The sequence below is a fragment of the Myotis myotis genome, unplaced genomic scaffold (assembly GCF_014108235.1).
Source record: "Myotis myotis isolate mMyoMyo1 unplaced genomic scaffold, mMyoMyo1.p scaffold_m19_p_9, whole genome shotgun sequence".
NCBI lineage: Eukaryota > Metazoa > Chordata > Mammalia > Chiroptera > Vespertilionidae > Myotis > Myotis myotis.
This window is the reverse complement of record NW_023416401.1, coordinates 2,401,836-2,426,977: the sequence shown is the minus strand read 5'-3', so window position 1 is coordinate 2,426,977 and position 25,142 is coordinate 2,401,836.

The following is a 25,142-nucleotide window of genomic DNA, read 5'->3' as shown; positions in this document are numbered from 1 at the left end:
CCATGTGCACTTGAAAAAAAATAAGCGAGCAAATTAGGCTCCTCAGACACTCACTCAATTATTTTTTGGGAGATCAGAAGACTTGAGATACAATAAAAACAGGAAAATAAATATGTTAAATTTTCAAATCTGTGTAGAGACTAAAGAAATGCACCATCATTAAAAGGTAAGGTACCTTCCTAAGGCTTACTTGTTAACAGAAACATAGGGGAAATATACAATTAAAGAGAGCCATTTGCGAACACACACATTCTTTACTGGAGTTATATAGGTGCCTGCTCTAAAGCCTTTAAATGACACGAATAGCTGAAATAGCTCCTTTAGAAGTTCATGCAAATGTAATGATAATTGTCAAGCTTTAGAAATACAATATAGAATAAAACTCCTCCTCTCTTTTAAAAGAAATAATTTAGGTATAAATCCAGGAAAGCTATGCTTAATTGGAAACTGATTTTGGAAGGTTTCTTCTCCTAAATTTAATAAGACTATAATCGCTAGTCCATAAAACAGAATATTATATTAAGGATAATAGGATTATTAAGCATGAAGTTCGCTAATAAAAAAATGTTTAAATATAAAGTCCTTACAAAATGACTTCAGTCTTTGCATACCACCTTTCACCCACTATTATCATTCACTCATTTACTCCATAATGTTTGTTTTCATCTATTCTAGAGAAATGAGGCAGAGACTCCTCGTTTCTGCCCTAATTTTTTAATAGACCATTTTTTTTAACCATCGTGTTAGAGGCACAGCAAAATGGAACTGAAAATAATGAGGGTTCACATACCCCCCCCCAAACACACACACACACACACACACACACACGCACAACCTCCTTCATTACAGACAGTCCCCACCACAGTTCGGCATATGCTCCAATTGGTGAACTCCCCTGGAACATCATTGTCACCCAACTTATACCTCTATTGTCCTCTGCCTTTTTCCCAGAGTAACACCTTATTTGGCTATAAATTAGCCGCCAATGGTAAAGACCACCTTTTTCAGCCTTTGTTGCAACGAGGTGTGGCCATGGGACCCAACTCTGGCCAACAACATGAAAGAGACTGTGACTCGCAGTGGCTTCCAGGAGCCTTCCCTACGAGCCAGAGCCAGTGGCCTGTAGCTCTTCATTCTCAGCCCTCTTCCTTCTCATGTGTGGAGTGCAGAAACCATCTTGGGTCCTGAGGTCAAAGCCATGGCAGGAAGACATAAAAGGATCTTTGAGGACTTTGTGGAGCCGAGCTATACTACCTGCCCTGGATTATTTAGATAAAAGAAAAGTGAGTTTTATTTTATGGAAACCACTATTATTTGGGGTATTCTGATGCCCACAGCCACACCTACTACAAACTAACACAACAAACAAAGTGCTGGGCCCTGCAGGTGCATATTCATAATCCAGCCCTTGCTTTCGGGACTCCTCCTGCCTATTAAGGAGGATGAGGTACAGATGAATAGATGGGCTGTGAAGGTCACGCGGGCCGAGTGTTACAGAGCACAGAAGAGGAAATGAGTCATTTCTTGGAGTGAAAAAGGAACTTGACCAAGAAGATGATGTGAAATTTGGATCAATAGTGGATATTAGAAAGGAAAAGAACTTAATGTTTTGGGAGCAGATTGAACTAAGATAAGCCCTAAGACGGGCATTTGGGAAAACCAAAAGGGATCTCGTTTGGCTGAGAGGTGAGAAACAAAAGAAAGCAGGAGGAGTCGGCTGGGGCTGTTTACGGAAAACCATGTCAGGCAGCGACTGGGATTCCTTTCAACCTTGCATCGGGAAGACTGGCTTGGCTGTAATGTCAGAGAATGCGGGCAGGAGGCAGGGAAGAGGGGAACGGTGGTGCTCCTGTGCCTGCAATTAGGGTGACGGCCCCTAAAGGGAAAGAGAAGGATGGATGGGCAAAGGTTGAAAAGGGACAATCTTTCAGACTCGGCAAGTGATTATGAAATGTGAAGAGGTGAGGAAGTAACTTTACAAAGCTCAGATTTTAAGCCAGAGGATGGCGCAAGGTGTAGCCCATGTGCTGAAGAAAGGCAGTTAGAAGCTGAAGGCTATTTGACGGAGTGGATGTGATGAGCACTGTTGGAGGCATCGTGTGCTGAAGGTTCTGGAAGGCTGTCCATCAAACCACTGAAAATATGGACCTTAAATCAGGAGAGAATTTCAGCCTAAACGTACTGATTCCATACCCAGTCCAAAAGAGATAGAAGTTAAAATATATCAAATGGGTGACATAACATGACAGCGAGGGGAAAGAAAGGGATAACAGACAGAAGTGTGGGGCATTCCTCGTTCATAGGAAGGGAGAGAGAAAGGGAGCCAGAAGGGGACCCAGAAACGTAAGAAGCCTCTGAATCAGCAGTGGTGGTGACTGGTGTGAAGAAAGGTGGATGCTGAGAAAAGCCACTCGGTGTGATGCGAAGCTCATCAGGAAGTGGCGAGAGCATTTTTCATCGCGATGAGAACGAAAGCAGTGTTTCGGGGCCAGGTAGAGCGATGCAGGAGAAGAGGTGGCATTATCACTTAGGGATGATGGACGGCCACATGCAAGGAGACAGTAGGGGTAGACAGGGATGAGACGGTGAAGGATGAAAGCAAGAAAGAAAAGAAATACAGAAAGATGAGCCGTTGCTCAAATTCTTATTTATCTTTTGACCTTTGAGTTTCAGACACCTTTTCACAGCATCATTCTGGGATGGAGGTGGGAACTTGAAGCCTTAAAGTATCCTTTTAGTGATGGCCTGAGGGTGGAGGTGAGCGAGAAGGAGGAGTGGCTGCCAGGGCTAGGGAGTTTCTTTGGAGTGATGTGTTCTAAAATTAGATAGGGAAGAAGGTCACAAAAGGTGGCACATGTACTAAAGACCACTCAATTGCACACTTTCAAAGGGTGAATGTCATCCTCTGTGAATTATATCCCATCAAGCTGCTTTTAAAAAATATATGTCGGCCTTAAAATGACATTAACTGAATTACATGACATGTATATTGTCCTTTGCAATTCCAGCGCAACTGCCGGTAACCCCCCTTAGACGGGCCTCGAAGCGGTAACACAGGATTTCTCTCTGAACTTCTGCCTGGCCTCCCAGAGCCTTGATTCCACTTCCAGTAATTGGCTGTTTTCTCTCCCACCCCCATGTACATGTATTTTCCTTTTATGGGTTTTCTGAATATCAATTTAACAATTTCAAGCAAAGGTAGCAAAAATGGATTTACTATTTTCATCCAAAAGGATCCCTGTTATGAAAAACAGTGAGAAAGCTGCTGCTGATGGTTCCCACCTGGGGGTGTTTTGGGCAGGTCTTCAGCACCGTGGGGACCCCGCTCTGTTCTATCTCATCATTGGTGAACTACTACCGCAGGTCAGCATGCGACCCTGAAGGAGAGAGAGAGAGAGAGAGAGAGAGAGAGAGAGAGAGAGAGAGAGAGAGAGGAGAGAGAGAGTTTAGGACCAATATGCTGATGGAGAGGTAAAAAGAGGGAGTTTGTTTGCTGCTGTCAGCTTTTTAATGTCTATAGAATGAGAAAGCTACACCTTAAAAAGGCCCATGAGAAGGAGGCAATAAGATTACCCCGACAGGGAACAGCACATGGGGAGGGAGGGAGAATTTGTCCATTGTCTACATTTACTGCAAAATCCTGGGACTGGAGTTAGTTAGTTAAGATTGAAGTTAGTAAAACACTGACAGCCTGTTCAGGCCCCAGGAGCCTCAAAGGCAAGATTGAACATGGCTAGGACGTTTCTGGAACACCTATTCTGCCCGAGAGCTACAGTCAGCTCCAGAAGGAAAGAGCGGCGTGAATGTGCCGTCCCAGGGTTCAGGGTTTGTGCGTGTGTGTGTGTGTGCGTGCGTGTGTGCGTGTGTGTGTGCATGCGTGCATGTGCATGTGGGCTGGCTAGGTGTTTGGAATGTCCCGTTTGTCTAACACAATCAGTCCTCTTGAGCCTGACCCTTTCCAATATCAGAACTGAACAGTAGCTCTGAGCTCCCACCCATCTGAGTAGAACTAAAACATTTTGATAAATGTATCGAATATGCATATGCTTCTCCTCCTTGCAGCCTCCTCTCTGAGGTCAGACATTTTTCTATTCATCAGGATTCACTCCTAAGTCCTCTTCTTAATCTCCTCTCTCTCCTCAAATAGTCACATTTCCTCCTCATGGCTCCAGTGTTCCTCTAAGTCCCAGCACCAGACTTCTCTCTCCAGGCCTGACCACTCATCCGAAAGGGGAGATATAAATGCCCGCTCAGCTCTTCCCCTGAGCTTTCTCAGAGGCCCACGGGCTCCACACCTCCAACCAAAACAACTGCTCTCCTGGATCCTCCTGTGCCTAGACCTCCTCTTATTCCACTTCCCCCATTTCAGCACATGGCTACAAACCAGGAATTGCTATTAATTCCTCCTTCTCCTGGATGCCCCACCCCAAATCCTGTTGGTCTACTTCCCCAGTCTCTCTCTCTCCATCTCCCTCCAGCCGTCCAGGGGTTCCAGCCACCATCATCTCTCACCACGAATAAGCAAAGTCTCTTAAATGGTTTACATGTGTAAGAGACGTCTTCCAGGTCATTCTCCATGAAGCAGCGGGGCGTTCATTGTGGAACACAAGAGCTTGTCCCTCTTCCTTGCTGAATACCTTTCAGCAGTTTCCCATTCCTCTCACGGTAGAAAGATACAGTCCATAAACCGGAACATGTCGGTGGAGGCACTGCATGGCCGGCTGCCTCCCATCTTGCCTGCCTTAGCTCCCGCTTCTCGCCACGTCCCAGCATTACTGGTCTTTAGAAAGTAAAAACTCCTCCGGTGGGCCATTCGCCTTTTTGCCCCAGGACCGGCATATATGCTGTCATGGGATTTCTCTCTCTCCTATTTACTCTGCCTTTACTTATCCAGTGCCTCCTTTATGAGCAACACAAATTTCATGTCCTCAGGGATGTATTTCTGGACCCTCCAGTACAGTTTCCTCTCAGATGCTGCCACAGAACATTTCTCCTACGTAGAACCCAATAAAATTGTTTGATGGCTCTCTTCCCTGCCCGGCTGCAATCTGTCTTGCTCACTGCTGTGCATCGAGCAACCCACACATTTTTCCAGGAGGAAAAGTGAATGAACAAATCATGTTTTTAGGAAAACTACTGCAGGCTAAAATTTCAAGGCCATCTTTTCTTCTGGCAGAATAACGATTGCCATCAAATAATAGCTCAGCTCAAATTTGCTTATCAAAGTAGCAGAAAGCATGACCTCAAGAAGAGTAACACAGTAGACAAGTGTGTGTGTGTGTGTGTGTGTGTGTGTGTGTGTGTGTGTGTGTCTGTGATAGCAGAAGGTAAATGACAGAAATGTAAGATACTATGCTGAAAGATGCCAGTGGGTGGGAGGCCTGAGAGATGCCAGTGGGTGAGGGACCTGAGAGATGCCAGTGGGTGAGGGACCTGAGAGATGCCCAGTGGGTGAGGGACCTGAGAGATGCCAGTGGGTGAGGGACCTGAGAGATGCCCAGTGGGTGAGGGGCCTGAGAGATGCCCAGTGGGTGGGGGGCCTGAGAGATGCCCAGTGGGTGAAGTCACCTGAGAGATGGCAGTGGGTGGAGTCACCTGAGAGATGGCAGTGGGTGGGGGCACCTGAGAGATGGCAGTGGGTGGGGGACCTGAGAGATGCCCAGTGGGTGGAGTCACCTGAGAGATGCCAGTGGGTGAAGTCACCTGAGAGATGGCAGTGGGTGGGGGACCTGAGAGATGCCAGTGGGTGGAGTCACCTGAGAGATGGCAGTGGGTGGAGTCACCTGAGAGATGGCAGTGGGTGGAGTCACCTGAGAGATGCCAGTGGGTGGGGGACCTGAGAGATGGCAGTGGGTGGGGGACCTGAGAGATGCCAGTGGGTGGGGGACCTGAGAGATGGCAGTGGGTGGGGGGCCTGAGAGATGCCAGTGGGTGGGGGACCTGAGAGATGGCAGTGGGGGGGGGACCTGAGAGATGCCAATGGGTGGAGTCACCTGAGAGATGGCAGTGGGTGGGGGACCTGAGAGATGGCAGTGGGTGGGGGACCTGAGAGATGCCACTGGGTGGAGTCACCTGAGAGATGCCAGTGGGTGGGGGACCTGAGAGATGGCAGTGGGTGGGGGACCTGAGAGATGCCAATGGGTGGAGTCACCTGAGAGATGGCAGTGGGTGGGGGACCTGAGAGATGGCAGTGGGTGGGGGACCTGAGAGATGGCAGTGGGTGGGGGACCTGAGAGATGGCAGTGGGTGGGGGGCCTGAGAGATGGCAGTGGGTGGGGGACCTGAGAGATGGCAGTGGGTGGGGGGCCTGAGAGATGGCAGTGGGTGGGGGACCGGAGAGATGGCAGTGGGTGGGGGGCCTGAGAGATGGCAGTGGGTGGGGAGCCTGAGAGATGGCAGTGGGTGGAGTCACCTGAGAGATGGCAGTGGGTGGGGGGCCTGAGAGATGGCAGTGGGTGGGGGGCCTGAGAGATGGCAGTGGGTGGAGTCACCTGAGAGATGGCAGTGGGTGGGGGACCTGAGAGATGCCCAGTGGGTGGGGGACCTGAGAGATGGCAGTGGGTGGGGGGCCTGAGAGATGCCAGTGGGTGGGGGACCTGAGAGATGCCAGTGGGTGGAGTCACCTGAGAGATGGCAGTGGGTGGGGGACCTGAGAGATGGCAGTGGGTGGGGGACCTGAGAGATGGCAGTGGGTGGGGGACCTGAGAGATGCCAATGGGTGGAGTCACCTGAGAGATGCCAGTGGGTGGGGGACCTGAGAGATGCCAATGGGTGGAGTCACCTGAGAGATGCCAGTGGGTGGGGGACCTGAGAGATGGCAGTGGGTGGAGTCACCTGAGAGATGCCCAGTGGGTGGGGGACCTGAGAGATGGCAGTGGGTGGGGGACCTGAGAGATGGCAGTGGGTGGAGTCACCTGAGAGATGGCAGTGGGTGGGGGACCTGAGAGATGGCAGTGGGTGGGGGGCCTGAGAGATGGCAGTGGGTGGGGGACCTGAGAGATGGCAGTGGGTGGGGGACCTGAGAGATGGCAGTGGGTGGGGGGCCTGAGAGATGGCAGTGGGTGGGGGACCTGAGAGATGGCAGTGGGTGGGGGGCCTGAGAGATGGCAGTGGGTGGGGGACCTGAGAGATGGCAGTGGGTGGGGGGCCTGAGAGATGGCAGTGGGTGGGGGACCTGAGAGATGGCAGTGGGTGGAGTCACCTGAGAGATGGCAGTGGGTGGGGGGCCTGAGAGATGGCAGTGGGTGGGGAGCCTGAGAGATGGCAGTGGGTGGGGGGCCTGAGAGACGAGGTGAAGCAGAGAGAACACTAAAAGAGGAGGAAGGAGCCGGCAGCGAACTGTGTAAGATCTTGGCAAATATCTCAGGCTTTAAAGTCGGAAAGATCTGAGCTGCCTCCCAGCTCTGCCATCTCAAGCCCCAGCCTCTTTCTCTCCTGTGATTTGAGGGGAATAACACCTGCTGCGCACAAAGGGGGAGGGGTCCTTTGCAAAGCGCATTACAGGAGTTCCCACTGTCAGTTCCCCTTCTCGCCCAGCTCCGGGGACATGCTTCCCACTCATGTTTATTTTATATGCAGTTTGTCAAGCAGTAAAATCTGTGGCATATAAATGGAATGCAAGTTGTGTACAAGTCAGGGTCCCACGAGAATCCTTAAACTGTGCCATGTAATTCAAGAGAGTGCTTCATCCAGGTAAGATTACAAATAATAGTAATTTCACTCTTCATGCTTTAAAAAAAAGCATTTCAAAGGATAATAATGGTGTAATGGGAAGAAAACAAGCTTGGAAGGAGACAGTGCTTGTGTGTAAACAATTAGAACATTAAAGAGATATAAATAGAGAAAGCAAGCCCCTCTTAGTCTTCCTCCCCCTCCTCCCTCGGGATACATAACCACTGTTACCGAATTGGTGAGAATTTTCTAGAAAGTGTATATATATATATATATATGCTTAAGTGACCGAATGACCAAACAACTGAATGACCAGTTGACCAGTTGCTATGACACGCACTGACCACCACAAGGGGCAGATATTCAACGCAGGAGCTGCCCCCTGGTGGTCAGTGCGCTCCCATAGCCAACCTCCCACACTCCCACAGTCCCTCCCCCCACCTGGCTGGCCAACCTCCCGCAGTCTCTCCCCCCCTGGCCAGCTGCCCACCCCCCCATCAGCCTGATCACCTGCCAGGCTGAGAGACCCCACCTGTGCACGAATTCGTGCACTGGGCTTCTAGGAGCTGCCCCCTGGTGGTCAGTGCACTCCTACAGCGGGAGCGCTGCTCAGCTGACCAACCTGCCCCGGCAGCACACCAGGCCAGCAGCAACCACTCACTCCCTCAGTAGTCCTGCAGGTCCAATCTCCAGAGAATGGGCCAGGCACCCATGGACCAGCACCGCTGGCCTCCTGGAAGTCAGCCTCGGGCACTGCAGCCGTTTCCCCTCCCTAGGCACCCCACAAGGAAGAAACAATATAAAAGCAGCTGCCAGGTAACTTCCAACAACCAGTGCGAACATCAGTGGGACAGATCCAGATCCCAGGCCGGCAAGGGTCTCCCACCGCCTGCCCCTGCCCAGAGGGCCAATCACCTCTTGGCCCCCCACCGCCCTTGGAACAGGCATCAGACACAGGGCTTATAGCTGCTGCAGACCTGTCCTGATCAGGACTGACTGGGCTCCAGCCGGCGGCAGGCACAGCAGGGCCAGGATGAGCGGGAGCAGCAGGCAGGAGTGGCAGGCAGCCTTGGACTGTGGGTTTTGGCCCAATCCCCGCAAGCCACCCTGAAAGACCCCAACCATGCATAAATTCATGCATTCCATATAAATTATATATGGAAAAAAATATATCTTTTTCCATATATAATTTTGTCTTAATACTATTAATGAATGCATAGTATCCTACTGTATGTTCAGATCATAATTCATTTAACAAAGTCCATATTGGGAGTCATTTATAGTGTTTCTAGTTTTTCTCTACTGAAAATAAGATTGGAAAGAATATATTTGTACAAATATATGCAGGGTGAAGTTCTAAAAGTAAAGTCGCTGGGTCAAAGGGTAAGATGTCATAAATTTTAATGTGCATTACTACGGTATAAGGCACTACAAAATTGGTTTGCGTTTACATTATCATCAAGAGTGAATTGCCCAGCGGGCGTGGCTCAGTGGTTGGGCGTTGACCTATGAACCAGGAGGTCATTGTTCAATCCCCGGTGAGGCACATGCCCGGGGTTGTGGGCTGGATCCCCAGTAGGGGGCATGCAGGAGGCAGCCGATCCATGATTCTCTCTCATCATTAATGTTTCTCTCTCTCTCTCCCTCTCCCTTCCTCTCTCTGAAATCAATAAAAAAAGAGTGAATGAAGAGCCTTCCTCCTACACACCGACACAACAGGGTTGTTTTCCTTTCTGACTACAGGTAATATACACACACGCACAAACCCGAAAGCATTTCACTACCGTATTAATTAATATGCACGTCTTTAATTATTGGTTAAGTTTAACTTCTAAGAGTCCCTCAACACTTTTTTATTTTTCCGTAAACTGCTAACTCATATTCTATGCTAAGTTTTCTATTAAGTGATTTTTTTAAAAAACCTGCTGACTGGTTTGTAAAATGTCATGAACTTTATCCCAAATTGCCAGGTATTTTTCCTCATTTGCCTTTAGTCTTTTGAGTTTTTATGTTGGTTGCCATGTAGAAATTTGCCACTTACAAACTACAGAGCCCTGAACTAGCAAATTAAACTTAATTTGCCTCTAATTAATTTATTCTCTGAAAATGAACAGTGCCAACAGTTCTTCCCATGCTTGTTTTGAGGACCTGTGAGGTTGTTTAAATGTTATGTGCCCAGAACAGAAACAGCCACTTCCCTTGTTAAATATTCTTTCATGTTACAGAGTCTCAGTGGAAACTCACAGCGCCTTTCTGAAGTGGGGAGAGCAGCTCTTAACTTCCTGGTTTCGCAGATTAAGAAGCTGACGTTCAGAAAGTGTTTCTGGTTTCACAACAGTCAGACACCTCTAAAGATCTAGAGATTCACTTCTCGGTCAGTGATGTAAAAGCCCAGCACAGTTACTCGCCCTCTGCTTTCTAGTAGTCACATGTTGAAGCCAAAAGGAGAGGTTCTCTACTGTGTAGAAAGGAAAATGCCCTCACAGGACTGTCTGAATAGGCGGTTGAGATGGAAGTGAAATAGACTTTCGGGGCGCCTCCAGGTTTGTTTCAAATTAGCATGCTAACTACAGGGCAGAGATATAAAAGGACTGTGGCCATGCGTGTGGAGTAAAAGGGGGGGGATGGTTATGAGCTCTTTTTAAATGCATTTTATAGTATTATCTTCCACTCAGCACCTGAATATTGCCTGAAAAACAGCCCAGTCTTCATACAAACAAGACAATTTTTTATTGTGCACAGATCTATTCAGCCAAACTTGCATATATATATATATATATATATATATATATATATATATATATATGAAACAGGATATTTGAATACAAAGGAGAAAATATGTTTTCCAAAAATGTCATGTTGGAATATGCAATAGCATTTTCATGGCTTCTCATTTGCTATTCTGGAAAAGTTACCTGTGACATGAAAGAAAATTTAGCAATGAAAGTTGATCATGTAGAAAAATCTAGCGGATAAATAAAAATGGAAATACCCGGCATCTAGCCATCCTCAGCAAGCCTGAGGAGAGCGGGAGCGTTTCCAATGTGCCGGGGACTGCAGTCACTCTAATGAAATGACGGCGCTTCCAGGCACACGGGCTTAGGGAGATCATTCGAGGTTCATACAGATGCAAATTGTTTCCCTTGTAGAGGCAGGAATGGGAGCCTGAATCAGATGAGCCCAACAGCAAGCTCATCCCTCCTGAAGCCCCCACAGACACTGAAGATTTTTCACAATCACTTTAGAAGGAGGTCAGCTCTGTGGCCCTGCCCCGGAGTATTTGGTGGGGGCGGGGTGGCAATAGAGGGGGAGAAGCCATTGAAAAGAGGGGCCGCTGCCCGGGCACTCTCATGGCTCTGAGAGCATCTCTGGAGACCAGAACACACCTCCATTACGGTCCATGGCACTGTTTCAGAGAGGGCTCGCCTGGAAAAACCTTCTGCTTGGTAGATTTTACAGCGACAGCTATCGATTTTAAAAATTCAAAATGTTATTGGAAGTAGATTTTAAACAATAACAAGCTTGAGGTCCATCAGGCAAAGAATATGTTAATATAGTTTACAAATCTATGTAGTTGGCCCGACACCAGCCTGAGTTTGCCAAGAGGCAGGAACCTCCATAAGCCAGGGCGAGTGGGCTATTTCAACGTTGACCTGGGTGGGGAGCTCTTGAACTGGTTCTAGTCCACCTGCAGGAGTGCCCGATGCCTTCCCTTCTGCATTGCCCCTGCCCCTCGGGCTGTCCGGGGCCACTGTCACACAGGAATCATCAGAGCCCGGCGGCTGAAGGAGGGCTGTTCACATGAGTTTATGCCGGGAGCCGGTCCATGCTTGCTGTTTCAAGGGACCTGCCATATGGCATACGGTTCTTAATATGTTTGCTTACCTTCTTGGCACTATGTGTTTTAACCAAGGTCTCTGAGAAAGGTTGTTTCCCCAGGTAGGGATTTTCCCCTGATGTTAGGGAGGGAATAAAACCTCTTAACTAGTGCCAGGTGGGTAATTAATCACTTTAACTATGAACAATCATGCTTAAGCTACATAATCTTTACTCCCTGGAATGAAGATAAGAAATGCCCTAACCTTTGTAATAGAGATTGATAGGATTGAATCAACTGGTATAAATACAGATGTAATAAGACAGCTAGAGACAGAACTTAGAATACGGAACCAGGAGAGACAGAACCTAGGCACAGAACCTACACAGAACGTTCCCTACAGACAGAAGAATTTCGCTGGAGAGAACATGGCAAAAGATCCTGGACTGAACCTGACTACAGAAATTGGCAAGAGAACCTGACTAGAACCTGGTATCTGAACCTGGTTGGAGAACCTAGCGAGGGAACCTGGACACAACCTGTCTGGAGAACCTAGCGAGGGAACATGGCTACAGAACCTGGCTGGGGCTCCGGAGCAGAACCTCTCTGGAGATCCAGACCAGAACTTGGCTGGAGATCCTGGCTAGAGATCCTGGCTAGGCTGCTGATCAACTGAACTCCGTCTCCGTGTCATTCCTTCTTCGCCGACTCCATCCACACCTTTGGGGACCCCTGGACCTGCTGGGGTTGGACTCCGGCAAGTTTAGTGTGAGGCCATGTCTCTGGGCGCAGCTGGGAATCGCTCTCATTGGGTGACACGCTGTCAAGGATGGGGGGCGCCCTTTATTGAGGCCGCTGGGAACGATGCTTCAGTTGCCGTCTTCATCCCAGCCACGCACTGATCTCCCTGGAAAAGAAACACGATGGCCTGTGGGTGATCCCTCGGCTCCCGCATGACTTTTAGGAACTGTGGGCACCGATGCTTCCTCAGCTGCGGGGAGACAGGCCCCGCACGCCCATGCCCTCCTGTCAGCAGTGCTCACGTCCGATTCTGTAGCCCTGATCCCGGCCTCTGCTCACAGACGGTCTTCTGTCTTCTCCCTTCCTCCTCCAGACTCTGCCCTGAGACTGTGGGAAGCTAGCTAGTACCTTCAGCTTTTCTTCACGATCGCTTTTTATGTCCTGACCTGGGGACTGGATCTAAAAGGTAAGAATTCGTTGCATTTTTAAAAAATTCTCCCATGTCCTTTTCCCTAAGGCAGTAGTTCCGGGATATGGACTATATGGGATGGAATGGGGCCATGGTCATCACATGAAACAGAAAAAAATACAAGAGCTGGAAACACAATGGCTAATCCATAAAAAATACCTTTCTGCTCCATATCATTGTAAAATTTTGATAGTATTTTTGCAATGAAATTTCAGAGAAAACAGGGGATTACGGACTCTTCCAGGTTAGCTTTGAGCTCCTAATTGGTGCTGCTTCAAAGGTCGCCTGTACTCACAGTGTCACTGCAAACGGATAAGCATCTTCGAGTGATCGTGACGGCAGAGAGAGTTGGATGGAACTAGTTCTGTCCCGGGTTCTGGTTGCAATAAAGCAGTAAGAGAGGAGAGAACGATGCAGCCTGGATGCATGTGCTTTAGAAATGAAAAGGGAAGGCTGCCTGCGATGGCGTTTCCCCCAGAGCCGCCACCATGCCCAGTGGGTTCCCATGCTTTGGCAGCCCTTGGCTGCCTCACTCTTCCGCTGAGTTCCCGTCTCTGGCTCAGAGATGAATAGTAACTCAGGCCGCAATGAGGCAGGTGTCTCTGGTGAGGAGAGCTATTGTGATCTGCGTATTTTATCATTAAAACATTTCCTGAAAGCTTATCTTGTGGCATTTCCCAGATCATGCTCCACAGAACCCCAGTACCCAGCGAGATGTAAAAGGTGTTGCACAGATAAGAGAAATCCGTAGCCAAACTACGCGTGATGCCCTGCAAACTTCACCTCTTATCATAAAGACTCAGAATTCAATTAACATCAAAAAGGTTCAGGGAAAACCGACATGAAAGGCATCTATCTAACTTTGACAAACCCAGTATTTCCCAAGCTTTGCAAATACAATCATGGTTTTATTCATCTGGCATCAATGAATACCAACTACATCGTCCGCATTTTGAAAAAGGCTACCATATACTCATGGCATAATTTATCCAGACATTTGATTCCACATGTCCACTCCCATAAAGATGGATTTATTTCCCTTTAGGACAAAAACCAGTCACTATGCCAAACAATAAACATAATTTTTTAGTTGAGAAAACTTTTTTACATACTAAATTCAGAACTTCGAGGAGTCCTTGAGCAACCTGCGGCACTGAAGTTTGAAGATTATGGCAGCATTAAAATTAATTTGTATGGACATCACTGATAGCGTACATGCCATCAGCCCTCTTTAACGTAAAAGACCCAGAAAATAGATAGATTTAGGTGTGTCAGGAGCAGATGCACCACAAAAAAGAAAAATTGGGCTGCACAGTACCTTATAGTCAGAGTAGGAGTGTGAAGAGTTGACCCGTGAAGCCCAAGGAGAAGGCAGGCCAATGGGCAGATCCATCAGGCAGTCGGGAGCCAGATGCAGTGACTGGAAAGCAAGGCGAGGCGATAGATGAAGTCCGGGGTCCTGGAAAAGTGAGGACAGTAGGAGATCAGACGCAGTGCAGGGGGATGACCACAGAAGTGGGCGTGCAGGGCCGTAGGCACACAGACTGGAGGGCAGGCCTGAAGCTCTAATCAAAAGGCCTTGCAGCAAACGTCTGCTATCATCAGTAACCTCAGAGAGAAAGCCTTCCTCCTGGGACAGGTGACAGTCACCGGCAGGGGCTATTCCAGAGTCATAAGGCTGGGGTTGCTCAGTGGTTAATGTGGGCACAGAAGGAAACATGAAAGGCAGACAAGAGCAACATTGAAGGAAGGCCTGCATCATCCAGATCTTCTCCTGAGTTTGGAGGAAGAAGAATTCAACCATATTTTTAATTTAATCATCAATTTTGTAGAAATCTTCTGAGATAGTTTATGATCATAATCCCATTTACATAATAATAGTGGCTTACATGATAGAAATACCCTTAGCAATGGACTGGCAAAGCATGCCTCTCATATATATGTCCTTTTATGAGAGATGACAAATGAAGCATTAACATATAAATAAATGCCACATGCCAATACATACAAATTGCAATAGATATGAAGAGCCAAAATGTGAGTTGACATGTTGTGTAAAAACACTGAATATAGAATATTAAGAATTGATCATATATTTATAAATGTAGTACAAGCGATTGCAATGAATTGAGTAATGCTTTAGTTTTTTAAACTTTTGAGCTAGTCAAGTTTATTTTTACTTTAATAAAGACTTGGAGATTTGAACACACATGTATCTATTAACATAAATAAGGAAGTGTGGCACTCACCAGGTTACTCTTTCTGGAGATTTGAAAGCTATGCATGACAGATCATTCCAATGGCTTTGCATTAGCCTGATGGAATCTATTGAGTAGTATTTGGCAGGAATTGGTCTTGGGTCTGTCCTAATCAATAACCTTATTGATGACCTGATCAAGAAGTTTACAGCAGGTTAACCATATTACTAAAGATCTTGTGGTAGATGGGTTACTAAGATTTTGGAATTAGGCAAAGAAGCCCAGTATGATTCTGATTAAAAGAATCTATCACATTTGCAAAACCACAATGAAATTCACAAAAAAAACATATGCAGCCTGAGTTAGGTATAGAAATAGTAATTTATCGTATGTATAGAAAAATTATACATGTCAACATAATATCAGATGTCTTAATATGACCAATTTATAAAAATATTCATAAAAGACTCTGAATGTTATCAGCAGGCTTTGAAGAGACTGTGGTCAAACATAAGGACCCACATATCAGTGACAACTCTAAGGGGGGTAACTAAAGCCAATTTGAGAGTCTGCTGATCGGCACATACCTGGTGTCTATTGATACTGTAGATTTCAGGGTTTGGTCAGGAAAACAGAGGCCCTCCGTGCATCCCAGGCGTGAAGGATTTTGAGGTAGGAAACGTGGCTTAAATAACAGATGGAATACTGGGGAAGGCAAGGTCACGGAAACCACGTGGTGACTCAGCCGGAATCACCGCCAAGGGTGGGCCTCAATACTGACTGGCAGATGCAGCAAACCTCTTGTCCACCCACCACGTTGCTGCAACTGCCTGTAGAGATCAGTGGCCGTTCCTTCTCTTCCACTGTAGACCTGGAGAGCATCGTGCTGAGCGAAATAAGCCCGTCGGAGAAAGACAAGGATCACATGACCTCGCCCATATGTGGAATCTAATGAACAAAATAAACCGATGAATAACGTAGATCCAGAGACAGGGAAGCATGGAAAGACCTCAGAACCTCAGAGGGAAGTTGGGAAGTTGGATAGGGAGAGGTTAACCAAAGAACTGATATGCATATATGTACAACCCATGGACACAGGCGATAGTGTGGTAGGTTAGGGGTGGGGAAGAGGCCAAAGGGGCGAAAGGGGAACATATGTAATACTTTGAACAATAAAGATAATTTTCTAATTAAACAAAGAAAAGAATAAAGTGCATGTCATTTTAAAAAACGATAGTTTACAGGCCCTCTTTAATCATAACAACCTGAAAATATGCAACCTCCATATTGCAGTCGGGGTCTCATCAGCCAAAAGGTGGAACTGTAAGCCACTGAAGAGGCTGACCTTCAGGCTTCGCCGGCGTGGAGGATTTACTGCAGAGTCATGGTCTCATTTCGTATGCAGGGTGAGCAGCCTCATTCCAAATATAATGTGAAGGAGAATTACAACTTTCCCAGCGAGGCCAGCGAGGTCACCAAGGAGGCGCGGAGGCCAGTGGATGGAAATAGGCCTCTGACATGCTGTGTGCTTGTCCTACTTGCTGAGTCATTTTAAGAAAATGCTATCAGCCAGGGAAGGAGAAAAGGCCCTTTTAGAAGGTTGAGATGCCAAAATACCCCCCAGGGTCTTGTTCCGGGGCCATGGGTATGAAATCCAGTGACAGGCAGCGTGTTGAGGAGGCCTGGAAGCTGAGAGTGAGGAAGTGTAGCCAAAGGGACAAGCTCTTTAGTGAACAACAGCGTCTCCCTGACCCCGAGCTGGCCCTCAGGGAGGTGGGAAGCAAGGGAAGCTTGTTTCATTGCCCACACTCCCGGGTCTTCATCTCACAGGAAATCTCTTCCTTCACTAATGGCACAACTCGCTGCTACTCCAAGGGCCTAACTTCCAGGGCAGGGATCTGAAGGACACCCCTCCACTGACCTACGCTCCCATTTGGCCATGATCTTGACTTTCCCATCTTTCCTAAGGCTGGGTGTTGCCTCCAGAGCAGTCGTGGCTCATCTTTTCTGGCCCTCCCCTCCTCCCAGCTCTGTGGGTTTTTCTTGACAGGGTCATATTAGACAACCAGAGGGCTGAGCTCTGCAGACGCTAATGGGAGAGCCCAGGGAGCCACAGCCACCCACCCTTCCCCTGAAGGTTGGCAATGCACCCAGCCGCGGTCCCCGGAGGCCGCCCCCCACAAAATAACATAGTGCAGAGCAGGTGGCTGTCATTTGGGTAGGAGAGCAGAGAAATCATACTGGGCACTACATGAAAACAATGGATGGGGAAAAACAGTCCTTCTATTTAACGGGGGAAAAGAAGGACCTATGTAATACTTTCAACAATGAAGATTTTAAAAAATATCCTTCTAGGCTAGAACTATCTTTCTAAAGCATGGGGAAGACAGGTTGTAAAGGTCCCATGGTAACAGTAAACATTAAAGCGAATAATGCCTTCCCCATCCTCATACTTTGGGAACAGACCGAATTCCTCTCGGAAAGAGGTATCTGATGGTGCAGGCGGTGATTCTGATGAGTCAATATTGGGAAGATGTTATGAACTTTGCCGGGCAGTCACATATCGCTATTTAAAGATCGTGGGGAAACTTTCAAGAACAAGTTGCTTTTGCTCAACTGAACCTGTGACTGGTGGTGACAACTCTGCTGATTTTACAAAGGAGAGAGGTAGACACGACCTCATTTACACACCGTTATCCACGGTGACAGGGGGGGTGGGTTTAGGGAGCTCGCAGGGTGCAGGGTAACTGCTTTGCCGGAGGACAGGGACCCAAGAAAACGCTGCCGAGTGAAAGGAGCTGTTAGTCCCCGCCCCCCGTGGGAGTCTGTCGTCGCATGGCAGTGCCCCGATCTTTCAGAGTCAGCTACAGGGTCTTAAGACCTAAGTCATTGGCCACCGTGGGGCCTGTAGGGTGTTATGCCATGGCATTGGGTTATGCGTTCTGGCTCTGGGAAGCAAGAGGCATAATGTACAATGCAGTGTGTGTGGGCAACTAGATCTGTACAGGGAGCCGCTGGTCATGTCAGGCTGCCGATCTGCCCGGGAGGGAAGCATCGCCTGGCACCATGGGAATCTGGAAGCTGGCACGTGACCCTTATTCTGTCTGAAGGGGAAACAGAGGAGGGGAGATATGGTGATAACATGGGGAGAGAAAAGCTATTTCTTCTCGGAGTTGGTGGCTAATGTACCTTCACTTCCTCAGCAAGCGTCACAGTGTGAAGGAAAGTGGAAAGACGGTCCCTCTCCCCCATCTGCCTCCCCTGCCTGCCCCATGGGGACCAGTAGAACCCTGGGGCACGTGTCCTGTCACGGAGGCTGGGTTCTGCAGGTGCCCAACGCCCAGGCCTCCCCGCCTTTCCCAGGCCAGGCCAGCATCCTTCATGCTGCACCCACGCAGGCAGCAAACGCACCCACACTGCAAGGCAGGCGGAGGGCCCAGCAGCACGTCCCACACCAGCTCCTTTGGTGCTAGAAATTGCAAGACTTCTGGTAGCGACGAAAGTCAGGGTCATGAACGGGTTAGGAAACCCGCCCGTGGCAGTGAGAGCCCCTGCATCACCAGCATCATTCCTGCAGCCTCCGCCCTGATCTCATTTCCTCTGCTTTTCGGACTTAAAGTCCCTAAATGTCTGGATCGTTTGCTTCTGCCCATTTAGAGTTCACATTCCAGCAGGACCAAGGGCCTGTGGTCACTGGACTTAAGGCCCTTCCTTTAAGATATGGGTGGGGAACGCTCGTTATTTCCAAAATCCTGAATGTGGCCATTATCACATTTCCCAGGAGTTCAAAGGGAACTTCATTCTTGTAACAAGAAGGAAAACAAAATATTGATTTTAAACTGGGTTAATTTGGATAAAATACGAACCTCTCTGAGGTCCCTGTTCTGTGAAATGGGGCTAATAGTGATGCATTTATCCATCCATCTGGTCCTATGTAAATGAGATAAAGCACTAAGATACCACTTTATATAGAGTAAATTCTTAATTAAGTAGCAAGTACTCCTTTTAAAATAAAATAGACTATGAAATAATAATTTGAGATCATACACATATTATTTTGAATTAATTAGTATTTATGTGAAATTACATATATATTAGTCACCGCAATATTCAAAGAATAATATACACTGAGTGGCCAGATTATTATGACCACCCCATCAGTGCAATGAAGTGACTTAGTTATGCAAATAATAATAATAATAAAACCTTGAGAGTATTTGCTTAGGAAGTTTTCAATATTCAGTATTTTTGGAAGTGTCAATGAAGTACTGATGGGGTGGTCATAATAATCTGGCCACTCAGTGTATAGCCTTCGGCATATTTTAGCTTTTAGCAATGCAGAATGAAAATAAGTGAACTAAACATTAGAAGTTAGGAAAATATATTAAGCATAAAAACTCAGCAGAAGAGAAGAGAGAAATCATTGCATGAGAAAACAGAAAAACTGTATAAAAATCTCATTAAGTGGAGAAAATATTTTCAAGTCTCATCAATCAAACCCAGAAAATCCAGATCTATGTCCTAATACGCTAATATGCTAATTAGACCTACCAGCAGAATGACTGTCTGGACAACTTCCAGATGAAGCCAGCCTGTGAGGGTCGAGGCAGCCGGGGCTGCGAGGGCTGAGCCCCTTGCATGGATTTTGTGCATCAGGCCTCTAGTTATCATATAAAAGCTCATACAAACAGATTCTGAGGAAATAAAGCAGTTATAAGAGAATAAAATAATATGTAGCATTAAATTACAAAATATCATTGATACAAATAATGTTCTAGAAAAAAACACAATACCTCACCTCAGACAGGAGCAGGAAACTTGACTGACCCGGCCACTGTCCCAAATCTGCCTAGTTCTGCCGACTTCCCCCATTTTTCCTCCATCCCAGGGGGTGGCGAGTTTTCTGGAAAATGCCAGGTAATAAATATTTTTGGCTTTGCTGGCCACCCAGTCTCTGTTGCAACTACTCAGTTTTGTCATTGTAACAAGAAAGCAGCTGTAGACACTATAAATTAATGAACTTGGCTGTGTTTCTACAAAGCTTTACTTACAAAAACAAGCGAGAGAGCAGGTTTGGCCTGTGGGCCACAGTTGGCAAATTCTTTTTTTTCTTCTTCTTGATTTCAGAGAGGAAGGGAGAGGAAGAGGGAGATAGAAACATCAATCACTGAACCACACGGGCCGGGTCAGCACAGGACTCGTGAGCGGGCTTATTTCGTGGCCTGGATGCTCCTCCTCCTCCTCCTCCTCCCTAATTAACTCCTCATAACTTACACCCCAACTCACATGTCTCTTTCTCAGCTATTTAGTCTCTGATTTACCTGCCAACTGCAACCCCCCTGGCTTTCCCCAGCGCTACACAGTCTGAACTGCAATTCTATGCATCTTTGCTTCAGTTGGATCACTGCCTGGCTCCCCACCAAATTCCAGCCTCTAGGCAGGCAGAGGACACCCCTAGCCCGTTTCACATTTTGCCCTCAGTGCCAGCATCGTGCCTGCTACATAACAGGTGCTCAAAGTGCACTTGCTGGATGAGCTAATCAACTAATGCAGCTTAAACAAATAAGTGAATCATGGGACAAACTTGAAGCACTAACCCATCAGAACCTTCGGGAAAGATTGCAAGGCCAGTGACAGAATGATTTGTTTCAAGGTTTTAGTTCTCGGGCTTTATTAAAAGTTTCACAACATGAAAGCATTGGGAAGGCTACCCAATACATTGTGCATCAACTTGTATTAAAACACAAGAAAAGGGAGAGTTGGGGATTGTCTTTCTCTCATTATTTTTTTAATCTTTATTGTTTGAAGTATTACACATGTCCCCCTTTCCCCCCATCCATTGACCTCTTCTAGCCCACCCCCGCCCCCACCCCAGGCCTTCACCATCCTATTGTCTGTATCCATGGGTTATGCATATCAGCACACAAGGTCTTTGGTTAATCTCTTCCCATCCTCCCACCCACCTCCCCTGCCTTCCCTCTGAGATTCCGCACTCTGTTCCTGTGAAAGGGTCGTTCGACCGCCAAAGGGGTCACGACACACAGGTTGAGAACCGCTGCTGCAGTCTCACTTTTCTGCTCTTCTTGGCCCATCACCAGATGGTTTCATCTCTCCAGGTGATGTCCAGGTGCACCCAAGGCTGAGGCCCACCCACCCAGGCAGCCTCAGCTGGGCGGGATGGGAGGAGTGAGCAGCCTCGGAGAACAGTGGGTCATTGGTATCAGACTTAGCTATTGCCAGTTAACCCTCTAGCCTGTACACCTTTATTATTAAACACTGCCTTTGTAGGTGACACTTAGATTACAAGATTAGGATGTATTTTTATCTCTCCAATCACTTTGAGAATCAGGACATGCCGATCTAAGAATAGCTGGACACAACAATAGAACAAAAGAGCCCAGAACTCTGCACTGGCCTACATAAGAACTTATTTTAAGATAAAAATGATTTAACAGATCTGTGGCAAAATAAATGATTATTTAGTAAATGGTCCTAGAAAATTTGTTAACAATTCAGAAGAAAGTAAAGGTTTCTATCTTACACAATAATCCAAGTAAATTCTGTTAAATGTAAAAGTTGAAACTGTAAAACAACCTGAAGTTTAAAAATAGTAAATATTTAATAGTAATATTTAATAATATCCTGTAAGGACTACCTAAAGCATAAAAGTACCAACAGAAACAGCAAGTAAAACTTAACAGTTTGCTTATATAAAAATCCAAGTTCATTCACAGGGTCAGGCAAAAGTAGGTTACAGCTGTTCATATGGAAAATAATACAACAATTAATAAACAATAATACAAGAAAATACTGTTTTGCATATTCACACTGTAAAACTACTTTTTCCCCATCCTGTTTATAAACATCTATATGTTTGTATGTTCATATGCACATATAATAAATTAACAAACAAAAAATAAGACAAATCTTCTTAATAACATGGCAAAGAATTCATTTCATTAATATGTAGAGATTTTAAAATCTGTTTTAAAAAACTATTAAAACTTAGGGCAAAAATAAACAAAAAGTACCATCACATATTTTTTGGATGAAAGAAGAAATTAAAAAGTTCCTGCCACATTAAAAACATACGTCCAATCTTCCTAATGTTATAAAAATTGTCATTTAAACAATAGTGAAAGATCATTTTTCAGGAATAAAATTAGTCTTTTTCTTTCCTTAGTGATATTCTCAATGCTAATGAGGGTAAAAGTATGGCATTTACTTTCATCATGGTTGCTGCTAGTATAAATTTATAAACCTGGAAGAAAGCAAATTAGAAACTAAAAATTCTTAAGCCTAACCAGAATGGCTCAGTGGTGGAGCATCGACCTATGAACCAGGAGGTCACATTTCAATTCCCAGTCAGGGCACACACTTGGGTTACAGGCTAGTGAGGAGCGTGCAGGAGGCAGCTGATCAATGATTCTCTCTCATCATTGATGTTTCTATCGCTCCTTCTCCCTTCCTCTCTCTGAAATCAATCAAAATATTTTTTAAAAAGAATCTATAATAATAAAGGCATAATATGCTAATTAGACCAGATAGCTGAACGACCTTCTAGACATCATTCCAGACGTCATTCTGGACGTCCTTCCAGATGAAGCCACAGTGGCAGGGACCAAGGCAGAGGCAGTTAGGGGCGATCAGGCAGGCAGACAGAGTGGTTAGGGGTGATCAGGCAGGCAGGTGAATGGTTAGGGTTGATCAGGCAGGCAGAGGGGTTATGAGTGATCAGGCAGGCAGGCAGAGTGGTTAGGGGCAATCAGGCAGGCAGACAGAGTGGTTAGGGGTGATCAGGCAGGCAGAGGGGTTAGGAGTAATCAGGCAGGCAGGCAGAGTGGTTAGGGGCGATCAGGCAGGCAGAGTGGTTAGGGGCAATCAGGCAGGCAGGCGAGTAGTTAGGGGCAATAAGGCAGACAGGCAGGCCAGTAGTTAGGAGCCAGCAGTCCTGGATTGCGAGAGGGATGTCTGCTGGTTTAGGCCCAATCCAGGCTTAAACCAGGCAGTCGGACATCCCTGAGGAGTCCCGAATTGTGAAAGGGTGCAGCCCAGGCTGAAGGACCCCTCTCCCATGCATGAATTTCGTGCTAGTGTCATATAAATGGAATCCTACACTATGTAACCTTTTGAGGTTCTTTTTCTTTTTTTCAATAAGCATAATTCTCTGGAGAATTATCCAGGTTGTTGGATGTATCAATACTTTGTCCATTTTATTGATGGGCAGTATTCCATGATCTCCTGGTAGATGTACCACCATTTGCCTAACCACTCATTCATTGGAGGATACCTGGGTTTTTTCCAGTTTTTCACTACCATGAGTAATTCTGCTATGAACATTAGTTTACAGGTTTTGTGAAAACATACATTTAATTTCTCTATGGTAAATACCCAGAAGTGCAGTTGCTAGGTGGTATGGTAATCACACGCTAATTTTGTAAGAAACTTTCATGCTCTTTTCTGGAGTGCTATACTGGCCCACATTTCTGCTCGGATATTAGTGATCCGGCGTTTCCCCATCCGTGCCAGTTTTTGGTGTAATCACAGTCTCTTGATACCTGAATATAGCCACGTCCAAGAGCAGGTGCTGGTTCACTCGCCTTCTGCTGCTCCCAGGCATGCACTGCGGAAGCTCAGCTGTGGCCTGGAGTATGGACTATTGCGGAGAATCTGGATAGATGCCTGATCGGTGTTTGCATGAAATAAAGGTGGAGAGTGCAAACTCCAGTCACCGGAAGCCCGAGTGCTACTTCACTTTCGGGGCCGATTTGGACAACGGAAAGCTGAGCGACACGGTCCCACCAGGTCCTGGGCCTTAGGTGCCTCTAACTACGGTGGGGAGGGAGGCGGCTATGGAAGAGTTAACGTGGAAGGTGTCCTGGGAAATAGCATAAAGGAAGGAAAGTGGGCAGGAGGATGTAGATGACATACTGTCCCTTTGTTGACATGATTTTGTTGAGAAAAAAAAATCAAGTAGCTTTCAAATTTCATGTAATGGTGGGAAAAAATTTTCTCTTCTTTTAAAGATAAAATCCATTTTATTAATTTACTTATCTCATAATTTAAATTAATCATTAGAATCTGCAGAAAAAGGCGTAAGAGTCACAAGACATCCAAAAGTTAAAGGCTAACTCGCTATGGGAAGGAACCAAAATAAAAACATCTCAAAAGCTATAGCAAGAAAGCAACGGCAACAGTTAAACTCCCCGAATGATAAGCAAGCTACCCTTCCCCACAAATAATCCTTCTAAGCAGCATTTTCCATAGCTGTCCCTCATTGCAGAAAATGGCACATAATTTGGTGTCAGATTTTGCTTTTGATGGTTTACAATAGGATTGATTATTGTCTGCTTGATTCCAAGAAGGAAAACTACAGAGAACCCGAAGAACACTTCCTGGCTCTTTGAGAATTGACAGTCGAGCTCGCTTTGTGTGGACTGAATAACTACGGCGAGAGGAGCAGGGGCTTGAAGAATTTGGATGATTGGCAGTATTGTTCGGACAGCGTACCCACCATGTGTGGTGGGGATAGAAATAGAATGTATCAGTCCTTGGCAACAATCTCAATCCCAGAATAAGCAAAATGCAAGGAAAATGTGGGGAATGAGTGATTTGTACTAATAAAGAATTGGCTAAATCTCTATAATGCATGTGCTGTGTAATGCTGCTGCGGCACCATTTATATCATGTCTAGAACTTACAATTTTTCAAGACATAAGACAGGAGTCTCTGTTTTTGCATGTGCTGTCCTTTACGTAGAGGATAGTTTTTCCCTGCGCCCTTGGCTGGCTGAGAACTATGCATACATCCAGAATATTTCCAATGTCTTCTCCACAGAATATCACCTACAAAATTGAATATACAAATGGACAATGGCCAGACCATACACAACAATAGAACTCTACTCACCGCCTCTGCAGTAACCAGCTCAGGAAGCCAACAACAATCTCGCAGCCATGGGCCCCAAACAGCCAAGGCCTGGCCAGTGACTGCCAGCGTCCCTGTCCTGTCACCTTTGTTTCTAACGCAGGACAGCAAGGGAAAACTGAATATGCTCCCCTACGCAATCCCCTAGGTCCTAGGATGCCCTGCTCCTAGTAGCCAGCCTCCAGCTTCCCAGGCAACAGCCTCTGACAGCGCACACCCGAAACTCCTTTTCTCTCTGTGCGACTTGCTCCCTCCCCTCTGACTTTGAATCTCTGCCCAAAAGCAAGCGATAATGGCTGAGCCCTTTGCTAGAACAAGT